The 10,670-nt window shown below is 47.1% G+C and overlaps 1 long non-coding RNA gene across 1 annotated transcript; it reads left to right on the forward strand.

Moving 5' to 3' along the window:
• Positions 1-352: 352 nt before the first annotated feature.
• LOC132655442 (uncharacterized) lies at positions 353-7,976 on the forward strand. Its single transcript, XR_009593253.1, has 3 exons — positions 353-479; positions 5,070-5,179; positions 7,751-7,976. It is a non-coding gene; the product is annotated as an uncharacterized LOC132655442 (long non-coding RNA).
• The last annotated feature ends 2,694 nt before the right edge of the window (positions 7,977-10,670 follow it).

The following is a 10,670-nucleotide window of genomic DNA, read 5'->3' on the forward strand; positions in this document are numbered from 1 at the left end:
CTTCATGACGGTCACAAGTACCATATTCGATGGAGAAGAAAAGGAAATCGCTAAGAGGTTATGGAATCATCTTTTCTCCTCTATAAACCAGGGTGATGCCTGTCACAGAGTCACAGAGATGTATGTTCACATGGATATATGTAATTTTTTTCTAAGTCAAGGTCTCTAGGCTAGCCTAGAACTTAGCAATACTCTTGCTTCAAGTTTTAATCCCTTGAAGGGAACTCTACATCATGCTAAAACCAGATGTCAAAATAATACTACTGGGTCTCTCTGGAAGAGGCGTGGTGAGTTTGAAGCACAGTAGGCAGTCTTCTTCCTGATTTCTTTTTATATGCCCTTTACAAACGCACAAGAGATAAAACTGCATCTTAGAGCCAAACTGTCCTGTTTTCTTTTAAATCGCACTTGAAATGATTTGAGGATACAACAGACGTCCGATCGCATCAGGAAACAGTTATGAGATGCCAGAAACCACAGTAAGTACTCAACCTAGTCAATGTACCATAAACACTAACCTTTGACCAGAAGCCCTGCTAACATGAAAAGATCTCTGTGAATATGATAAAAACCTGGGAACACACCTCTGAAAGGGAGGAAGGGCATTAGAGAGCCAGGTATCTCTTTGATGTGTGTGTGTTCTCAGAGAAGGCCAGCTCCAGCTGAGACTGGAAATCAACCTTTGTTTTGAGAAAAAAAAAAAAAAAAAAAAAAAAAAAGCTTCCTCCCTAGATGCTCCTGGGTTATGGTGAAGCCCTTTCTTCAGAGCTCTCATCCTCCCTCCTAGCTGCCCTAACAAGGCTGTGGGAGAGGCATTCTCAGGAATGCATGCTAGCTACCCTGTTTAATAGGGCGGAAGGTCTTCCAGAGAGCAGGGAAAATAAGAAAATTCTCTCTACGGCCTTTACAATATAAGCTACGCTATGAAGTTCCACAAGGACTGCCAGAGAAGGGGCAGGCTACCCAGGTGCGTTGGAAAGATCTGGAATGTGTTGTTCTTTCCAAAAGTTGCCTCTCTGCTTAATTGTGGGCTTCTAAAGGTTGAGATCAACTCTAAGAGTGATTCAACCTAACCATTCCTTGATGGGCTCCTCTTTTAAGGTTCTTACAATGATAGGTGGAGAGTGTTGGCTACTGCCCTCAAGGGGCACTGACATCACCTTACAGGGAAACCTCTCACACTTCCCTAGGTCTAAGCTCCATTTTCTCTGTACTTGGGAGCTGTGGGACCTGACTACCCCCGAATCTCCATTTCTTGGTGTACAAAATGGGGCTGCAACCCTCCTCGGGGTGATTGCAAGGATTAGTTAGATGAAGTTCACATTTCATCCTAGTGCCTGGCCCTGGACTCCAGGAAACACTGTCTATTGTTGTGTAATTGATGTCTCCTTAACTGATTCATTCCTAAGCTCAGGGACTTTGCGTGGAAGAAGAGGTGTCATGAAGGTCAGCGATTCTGCAAGTAGGCAGGGTTGGATTTCAGATCATAGGAACTGTTCTGAGGTAGAGTGCTGGGACTTATGGGACTCCTCCTGCTCTTAAGATTCTGAACAGGTTACATCCTCATAAGATGGAACTGTTTAAACATCAGCTGTGTTATGGAAAGGACCCGGGTTCATGCAGGTACAGCTAAATTGCAGCATTTATCTCTTCCATTCATCATGTTGCCATGGAAACGATACTCAGAAAACAAAACAAGAAATTTGAAAAACCATTACACGTTTGGATGATTCTATTAGAATGCCATATTTTCTTTCTATAATCAGTTTTATTTTAAAAGCAAGACCTTGCTTTATTATTATTAATACTGTTATTTATTTTAAGATGATACCTAGGATGTCCTCAAATTCATTAGTTTGGGCGATCCTCCTGCCTGAGCCTTGAATGCTGACACCATCTCTGCATAACAAACACTATGCAAGGCTGGGAACACCCACTCAACAGAAAAGAAAATTAAAGCACTCTTTAAAACCTTTTGTTTTATTTTCAAATTAGACAACCGTATCACGTAAAGTCTGGCAACCAAAAGATTAATAAAAGTCGACATTCTGACATAGGTGGTGGCTTGCGATCCCAGCTCTTTGGAGACTAAGACAAGAGGCTCTAGAGACGGAGGGAAAACGTTGTCTCGAAAACAATCTTAACCAATGAGCCTGGGGGTGACTCAGCAGTTAAGAACCCTTGCTGCTCTTACAGAGGACCAAGGTCAGTTCCCAGCACCCATATCAGGTGGCTCACAATTCCAGTTCCCAAGAAGCCAGTGTTCTCTTTTGGCCACACATGACGCTCATAAGCCCACACAGAGGCGCGCACACACATAAACATAATTTTTTTAAATGCCTAGGAAAAATAAACAAAAATTAAAAGCCAAAACTTTACCCTCCTAACACAGCCAGTGCCTTTTCTGTTGTCTTTTATAATGAATGCATTGTCAAGACCATATTTTGGTTTTTCTCCGTGAAACTCCCTCTCCCGTTCTCTCAACTCTTTTACTGGCTTGTTATTAAACTAATAAAGCAAAGCATACATGCATACAAATTCACACAGGAAAAGAAAAGAGACTTCAGAGAGTCTATCGAGTGAACGTAGGCGGCCTTGTGGCCTTTACTAACTTCCTGTGTGCTGGACAGACCTGGAGCCTTGACCAAGTGTCCACCAGGTCAGCATGAGCACGGAGGGAACTGGGCCGGTCTCTCTTTCCTTACCAACACATAATTTCCTTGGATTTTTCACACCTGGATTAGTGGCATCTGTGGTTGTGATACACTCAGAAATGTTTATCAACAGACCTGAGGAAAGGCAACCAAAAAGAGGGGAGGTATGTATAAGTTGGCTATGGAAAAAAAAAAAATTGTCTGGTGTGCTTGGTGTGTTTCTATAGAGGAGTCCAAATGTCAGTGTCGGCCTCTGTAGAATTAAAGTGCAAACAAAGCATCAGAAAACAAATGAACACTATTTTCTGAAATGTGTGAGAAGGTAAGGAGACGTTAAAAAAAAAAAAAAAAAAAAAAAGCAATCATGATGCTGTTTCACACAGAAGATAATAAACCTGAAGACTCTTTGTCAAGGTCATTCATACTGGCAGAAAATGAAAAAAAGTTCACAGGGTTGGGGGTGTGGATAGCTAAGAGGCATGGTTTCCAGACAAGACACAGGAGGACATTCGATTGAATTTTAATTGCAGGCCAATAAAAATTCCTACTTATTCACGATAAATGCAAACACAGTAATTTAATTTTTGACACTAAAACTTCCTCTCCTGGGGCCTGTCCCCAGGTTGAGGAGAGCCTCATGCTGGCGCTACGTCCAACCTATAGTTTCCACATAAACAGTGCAGTGCCACGTCACAGGAAAACGCTCCGCAGGACTCGGTTGAATAGCCACCCTGTCAAACAGCCTGGCCCCAGCGTTCCTTTAGCTTCTCCGCTTTCCTTGAAAGGCCTTTTTGGCATCCCTCCACCCTACAGCCGGACCCAGGGACTTAATGAACGTTGGGTCGCATGGACAGAGATGAAGACTGCTCAGCAGCCTGCCGGCTCTTCTAGGGTTTCTTACCTCCCCGTACAAACTGTGGTTTCGTCTGTCACAGGTCTTCCCCGTGGCAGTTCCACGTGAAAAAGAGAATTATTTTTAATGCACGGTCGTGAGCAGATGGGTGAGCAGGAACATGACCAGTACACACAACCAACCAACTTTAGCCCGCATGAGCTTAGGCATCAGATAAATGTTTCAGTCCCGTTCAGGAAGTAGCTGGGTCGTGAAATCAGATATGGGGAGGAAGTCGGTCCATGGGAGGGCCCTCGGAGCAGAGACTGTGAGAAGAGAAGCTCGGGAGACAGGCATGCAAGCTGGACTGGGGGGTTGGTGTGCGAATGTGGACAGGCAGAGGAAGCCTTGCCCTCCAGGTGTGAAAAGGGTCCCCCCTGGGGTGGGGGTCACCCTGAGTCCAGCCAAAGCTTGTTGAATTATTCTGTGAATTCTAAAGAGCAAACAGTGACCTGGGGACATTTGCGGTGAACTTTTCTCAACGTGTTCGTCACCTGGTTAAAATTTTAACAAGTCTGAGGGAGGGGAACCATATTAGTTGACACTAAATTCAGGAAACTTCTGCTGCCTGCTGGAGAGTGGACTCAGTTTGTTTCCTCTTACCCCGATGCTTCGCTCATGGCGGGTTCATAGCAGATACCAGCTGACGGTCTGAACAGACACCCAAATTAGTAGTGGGGGACAGTCAGCTTCTCTTGGGCCTGTGATCCTATAACTAGAAACCAGGAACCACGCACTGGCCTTGGGTTCTGTACTCCGTGACCTTCAGTGGCTGTGGCTGCGGATGGGAATAATATCTTGCCTTAATAAGCAGTTTGGAGGAGCAAGGGCGATTTCATCTCTGAAAGTCCTTTGTGATTGACAATAAGGCTGTTGTACAGATCTAAGATAATCAGAAAGGATTCCAAGCCCCATCCTCCCCACCTTTAGCTATGTGATCTTGCTCACGTTAGCTAACCCACAGACTTCTCATCTGCACACAAAAGTTGCATGAGGCCTGTGCACTGGAGAGAGCCAGGATGACCTTTCCTTTGGGATGCCATTCTGTGTATTTTCCAGACTGACAAGTACATTTACTAGGGGGCATGTGAGCCCCTGATCTTCCTATGATTGTTATTATTTGATGACAATTATTAAAGAAGCTGCCGTCTGACTGGCCACAGGTCACGCACTCCCAGCCTCTGCAGTGGCCTCTCAGGACGGCTTCCTGATCAGGGCCCTGCCACCCAGGTGTTTCCTCATCTCAGAATCCACCCTCTAGGTTTCCTCAGATTGTGTCTTTCAGATAGGACCCACCCTGACCTGGTGTGTGAGAGGAAGTACTTCAGAGGTGGCCCCAGCCACCTCTCAGGAAAACACAGTGGCCTTCCACACCCAACCTCCACTTCCAGGGTCTCAGCTAGAAGCAGAAGCTTCCAGGGGCAGCCAGGAGCCCCATACATTGTCTCTAAGACCTGGCTGTCTAAAGCAGGAAGTGTGACTTTGGTACTGATTTTTTTCTTTTCTTTTTTTCTCTTTTTAAGACAGGTTCTCATATAGCCCAGGCTGGCCTTGAGTCAAGGATGACCTGATTGTCGTGTTTCTACCTACCACTGGAGTGCTGGGATTACAGGCTTGTGTCATCATGCCCAATGTATGTAGTACTTGAGATCAAACCCAGGGTTACCTGTATTCTAGGCAAGCACTTTACCTACTGAGCTCCCCAGACCCCGATATATATACATACATATATATATATACACATTATATATATAATATAGCATATATTAATATACATGTATGTAACATATATGTGTGTTATATTTATAACATATGATATATACACACATATATGTGTATGTGTGTGTATAATTCCTAAACAGCCACACTGTTCACACATCCTCTTCCTGACTCTGCATCTTCTGTCTTCTTTGGCAGATGCCACCCTTTCAGAGACACTGTAGCAGCTGTCCCTGTCAATGCCAAATCAGGAGCCTCCACAGCTTAAGGTCTCAGGGAGGGTCACACCAAGAGTCCCAGATACCTCCCTCTTTGCTTCTGATGATGTGCCGGAACCTCTCTTCCTAAAGCCCTGGGACCAACTCTCCTGTCCTTATCATTTCTTTTCACTGAACCTAAATGCTTGTGTTCACCATGTGGACAGCTTCTAAGCTCCTCTCACGAAGCCTAGTGCTCGAGACAAAGTTAGCCAGGTTCTGCTCTTTGTCCACGTTTCAACAGCTCTTCTGCCTGATATTAAAAATAGCTTTGTCTGGTCCAGTGAGATCAGGCCAGGAGACAGGCGCCTGCTGTTCTAATCTCAGCCTCACAAACAGCTCTTGATGGGCTCGAGCCTCGCTCAACACCTTCGGGGGGCTCTAACAGAGGGCCTGCCTAGTTACCCCTGGAGGTGGAGTTTGCAGCAGCCCTTCCAGGCTGCTCCTGAGGGCCACAAGAGGCCTGCATACATCCATTCCTATTATGGACCATTTTGGTTCCTCAGAACGGAGCTGCCACTGAGAGCCTTCACACTTCGGGCATTCCATATTTCCCAGGCCGGAACCTACAAAAGCATCCCTTGAGAGTCAAACTCAAACATCGATGGTAAACAGGCTGCTCCTCCCTGTCTTCCCCTCCCCCACCCACCCCCACCCGTAATTCCGCCTCCCTTCTTTTCCCCCAAGCCCATCTTGTACTCTGAAAAACCATAGAGCCTTTGGTTGCCAAGGGAACCAAGCCTCTTATTCCGTTCCAGTGACTGGCTGGTTGGGGCTGAGGAGTAGGGCAACCACTGGTGCCCAGACCTATGGAGCGCCCGCGAGGCCCCCCCTTTTTCTCAAAGGAGGAGGGGTGGGTTGCACCCCAGTTGCCTTTTCACCCAAGCCCAGCTGGGTGGGACAGAGCCCTTGGGCTCTCAGGAGTTCCTTGGCTGCCACTTTGGTGGATCAGTGCTCCCCAGGCCCTTCTCTGGCCCTGGCCCTTTCCAGAGGACAATAGCCTCCACGCAAGGGAAAATTCCATCGCCTAGGGTTCAAGTCTCCAAGGAGTTGCTGGGGCCTCTGTTTAGCCTAGAGTGGGGCTCTGAGGAGTCGCTGCAGCTGTCTGGCTTGTCCCCCACCCCCGCCCCCGCCCCCGCAGCCCTCCTCTTCCCCCAACTTCTCTGTGTTTTCTGTTTAACCCCTGTGCTGCCAAGGGGCTGTTTTCTCCCCAGACAGTGCCTGGGAACTAAGAGAGGAAAGTATTAAGGCTTTGTTCCCTGGGGAAACTAATTGGGAAAGAAGAGCAGTGTGGCCTACAGAGAGAAGGCTCCCACACACCTCTGCACATCTTCACTGAAACTGGCACCCGGGAGCCGGGAGCAAGGAGTTATAAGAAACCAGTGCTGCCCTGGAGCTGCCCAAGAAGCTGAGAATGTATTCAGGAGGGGAAAAAGATGTGGAAAGCTGCGAAGGTCTGCATTTTCCCACCTCAAGCCCCTAAACACCTGTTTTTCTCCCCCTGCTGTTTCTTCCAAGATCTGCACGGAAAACTGTGCAACAAAAATAAGAACTGAGGAGACCAGGGCATCAGGTTTCAAAATACTAGGTTGATAAATGGGCACTATCCAGCAAGTCCATGTCAAAGCTTACCCTCTAAAGCTCAGTTTTTGTTGGGGAGTTATACTTCATTGCACGTCTGGTAGGAATTGATAAAAAGGTTGATACGCTGCTATTTGTCTTAAGATAGGATGAATTCTAAATACAGATCCGTAAGGCACTGAAGCGTTACCCTGACCCCTTTAGGAATAGAATAGATTTGTAAGCAGCCATCAACCCCTCCACTTACACAGCCAACCGTGGCCACTGTCCACCCAGTGCATGCAGGTGAGAACTGCTGGGCCATTGATCAAGAACATTTGAGACTAGAAAGTACCCCCGAAAGAAGACAATAGTGCAGACTGCCTGTAGACCTGGGAGACACCTCCTTCCCTACCGGGAGGAGGGTTCTAATCCAGATATGCAGACAGCTGGGGTCTAACACAGAACCTAGGGGTTCATGCTGGCCTGGGAGTACACAGATTCCGGCATACAGCAGGGAGGCCTGGCCCTGTCCAGTTCCTCATGCCCATAGCAGCCACATCTCCAGTTCAGCAGCAGATCCTGCTGATCCACAGGCCCGTCCTTCTGCAGTGTAGCCTTACTCTGTTGTGCAAGACTTTTTTTTTTCTCTCTCTCTCTCTCTTCAGGAAACTGTCGTGCAAAATGAAGCAACCCAGAGCACAGAAGTGTCTATGAGCCTTTTAGGGTTCACATGTTAAGCAGAAGGAATTTCCCAGCAAAGGCACTGAGAGGAAGGGGAAGCATCAACCCGATGCTCAGAACTCTTGAACTGGATTGTGGCCCCTAGTCTCGACACCTCCCACTCTCTCCACACATGTAATCCAAGCAGATGGAACCGTGGCTCCTGAATATACTCCCATTAAAAGTTCCAGTGGCTGGAACGGACACTGAAAAGGTCTTTGGGGAGTGGGTCTTACCCACAACTCTGAGAGAGGCCATCTCAGAGATGGACTCACTGCTGCATGTCATAACTGAAAAGACCCCCTACCCCCAACCCCACACAAACACACACGAGTATTGACTCTGTATTGGGTCATCTACGTAGTTTCTTTTAGCTCTGAAGAAAGAGCTGACTGTTGAGAGCCTGGCCAGGGTTAAGGTGGAGCCTCAGTGTGCCATTTTCAGAGCAAAGGCTATAGCTGGTGCCAGATTCTTTTCAAGTTGAATAGAATGGAAGAAAGCTAACCAACCCACCAGAATAATAATAGCCAACACTGACAGAGCCACCACACAGGAAGGCTGCTCTCTGCATTTCATGTGTATTCATTTATTTTCACTTCATAATAACCCTATGAGGTAAGTATTAGTATTATATTTTGTAGATAAAAGGATGGAAGGAAAAGAGAGAGAGAGAAAGAAAGAAAGAAAGAAAGAAAGAAAGAAAGAAAGAAAGGAAGGAAGGAAGGAAGGAAAGAAGGAAGAAAGAGAGAGAGAGAAATTACAAACCAGAAAATCCAAGGTCAGCAACTACTGTCTCCCAGAGAGATCCCCAACCAGGGATCTTAAACTAAATTGCCCAGGATCGTGATCCCATTGTCCCAAGAGAAGAAATATTCAGAGGCCCTTGTGTATGCTTAAGGAGGACATGTGATCAAACTTGGCGGCTGTGGCTGGGAGTCAGCAGATGACCTTATTTTCCATTCTGGTTGTACCCCTCTGTGGAGGAGCACACATGTTGCCAGAGCTCCTGAACAATCCATGGTCCCCGCTGATCAACCCAGATCTCATCTTTGTACCTGCTCGTCTTTGGGTTCTATAAAGAATGTGACGAGTGTCGCAGGGGCTGGCGTGAGAATGGGTCTACAGTCGGAGCCAGCCTGACAGATAACTACCCAACGCACACATGAGACTTAGTTTGCACGTTTCAGTGTTTTGGGAAATATGTGCTGTATTGAAATGTGTCTATCTGGGCCATGAGTAAGTGCATGAGGTTTCATGGAGGAAGATTCTTAGTCATACTTCCTGTTTCACACTGACCTTTTAAAAGGAAACCCACAAGTCAACCTGTGCTAAGGCCTGCTTACAAAATCTACCCACAGGTATAATAAAGATGATCTAAATAAAGCCCACAGCGGGCCCAGCTTCACCTGAATCAGTGGAAATAACAAGATCACTGAAGACGACTGATGGCTGGAGATAAGGGGCATGGCGGTGTTCTATAAACTACGAGGAACAGGGACACATGAGAGACCTAGATGACTGATAAACAGGAATCTGAGCAGAGAGGCAAAGTAAAGCCATCAAGCAATCGTGGCATTGGTCTCTAGGTACCTAAGGCTTAGCTTCTAGTTATAAAAGAGGGGCCCTGAAAATTAGGAGAGACACCTGGAGCGGTTTCAAGAGAAGTCAGATGGCTTGGTTGTAAACGTAATTGTGCCCATAAGGATTACTGAGCCTGCAGAGGAGACTGAATGATAACAGGGAACTTTGAAAGTTGGTAAGGGATTGATCTTCATGGAGAACAACAAAGGCGTGTTTCCATGTCAACCGGCCACAGAATGACAGCCCACCCACACCTCCCACCCCTGAGGGTGTGAGATGTTCAGAGTGTCCTGCAGGGCACAGCAGAAGCAGAAGCATGGAAGCTCCTAAAGAATGGGGTGAGAGGTGAGGCCAGAAACAGCCTTGCTTGGCCAGGAGAGCTGGGAGAGCCTTGACCCTGACCACCCGACCAACTCATCTCCATCTGGGTCCTGCTTCCCTAGCTCCACTAGTAACACCCACAATTTCCCAATAATCCTTCTGCTGTCTTTCTTGTTGGTGTAATTGTTGGGCCCTCTACATTGTCATTAAAGGGCCAGGCAGGAATGAGTGCTACAGACGCCTCCTCTGGAAGCTGATATTTGACCCCATCCACATCTGTATTCACGGCTGAAGAACAAGGAAGATAGTCTTCTGGTTATCAATGGCTATGCAATCAACGACTTCAAATTTGGAGCGGTAGGAGATTGTCCACTGTCTCCTATTCAGAGATTCCAGAGTCGGAAAGTTAGACAGGGCCCTGGAGGGATAGCCCTCTCCCTCAACCATGTCAGCAGGGGAGGGTAAAATAACAGTGAAGTCTAGACTTACCAATAGACTACCTCTCTTCATGTACTGCCTCAGAATTCCTTGATGAGCCAGAGGCTTGGTCCCCCCAGGACTGCCGCTGAAGAACTGCCTGTGGCCTGTCCTAGTGGCTCAGGCTTCCTGTAGTGTGGCGTCTGGATTCCCCACATGCATTTCAGGAGAGCCAGACAGAAGCTATGGGGTCTTGTACGACCAAGCCTCGAAAGTCACAGAACATCACCTTCTGTATGCTTTAGCGATCAAAGTTACACAGCGCTGCTCAAGGGGAGAGACTTAGATTGTACCTCTTGATAGGGGGAATGTCCAAGAAATTTCTAGCAGCTGAGGAACACTGGGAGCCTACCAAACTGTTTGGAGTCCACAGCCTGTGACACAGTTGGGGTGATGCCCAGTTGACAGGCCTATGTAGAGGTGTTTGTTGTTGTTGTCTAATGGCAGTGTCCAGAGGCTCCGGGCATTCACGCACAACCGTGGTGA

This window comes from Meriones unguiculatus, chromosome 7 (genome assembly GCF_030254825.1).
Source record: "Meriones unguiculatus strain TT.TT164.6M chromosome 7, Bangor_MerUng_6.1, whole genome shotgun sequence".
NCBI lineage: Eukaryota > Metazoa > Chordata > Mammalia > Rodentia > Muridae > Meriones > Meriones unguiculatus.